The following is a 1,254-nucleotide window of genomic DNA, read 5'->3' on the forward strand; positions in this document are numbered from 1 at the left end:
TCATTTCCTGTAGGATCATAATACTAGGTCTATCCTTTTTCAATCTCTCTTTGAGGTATCTCTATTTTTCCTGCTATTGAGGCCTCTTATATTACAGGTTGTAATGATCATTTCAACAATTTTGGGGGTTGTTGGAATACCTCTGATAATGGCACCACTCTCCCTAAGTTTACTAATAGTTCCCCTACCATCTGTATGGACTCATTCATGGGTCTTCTTCCCCTTTTCTTTCCCCCCTTTCCCAGTCCTCCTGGATCTTTCCCTTGTCCGCCTTGGGATCCTAAGTGTTCTGGTTGGACTATTATAGCTGATCCCTATTTTATCTTGTATTGCTGAAAGGTTTCTTTATAGAGTTGCTTTTGGTCCTCTGGGATGAAGCGTTCATCCAGGTGTCTCCATTCTTGTAGCAGTCATTTCATCACTTGCTCCTCCACACTAAAGTCTTCTTTCTGGGGGTCGATCTCCATTGGATTTTGCTCCACCATTTGCATGTTATTCTCCTCTCTTTCTTTTTCATTTACTTCTTGTCTCTTTTCTTTACTGCCCTCATTTTCTTTCTACTGAGTATTTATCATCTCCTTAGTGGCTTCCCTACTCATCTCCCCCATCTCATCCATTTGAAGGGTAGAAAATCTATTGAGGTTTCATTGCTCTACCTCGTTTTGGTGCACCTTTTGTGTCCCTGCTGGTTTCTGATTTCTTCTCCTTCTGTGCACTTCCTGGAAACCATCTCCATCCTCTTTTCCGGTCACCTCTCCTGTCTTCTTTCCTTGGGTACATTTGATGTACATCATTGCTGCACAGATAATCATCCCTTTGATTGGATGATAATCAATGATGTACATCAAATTTACATCATTGCTGCACAGATAATCATCCAATCAAAGGGATGATGGCTCTACCAGAATCATCAGTCTACACTCAGACGATTTTCTGTCCTATGTACATGAAAATGAATTTATAAAACTGAACATGGGAATGCTCGCCTTAGCTAGATCATGAAAATATTATGAAGATAATGTATTGTATTGTATCTTATTACAGGTCTCCTCCCAGCTTGAAAGAACTTCGGATCCTCATGATAAAGCATTTCACCCGACATCAAAAAAGATTAACGACCTCATGCTTTAGGGGGCAACTGTTATAGACATTTTTTGGCACTGCAACCCCAAGCATAAAATGTCCATAAACCAAGGGCTCCTAAGTCCCTAAAAGTGTTGTTCGAACCCCTAAAGGAACAAGGTCAACTGATTA

The sequence above is a fragment of the Pinus tabuliformis genome, chromosome 4_1 (assembly GCF_031772625.1).
Source record: "Pinus tabuliformis cultivar Carrire ecotype Pingquan chromosome 4_1, CPIR1, whole genome shotgun sequence".
NCBI lineage: Eukaryota > Viridiplantae > Streptophyta > Pinopsida > Pinales > Pinaceae > Pinus > Pinus tabuliformis.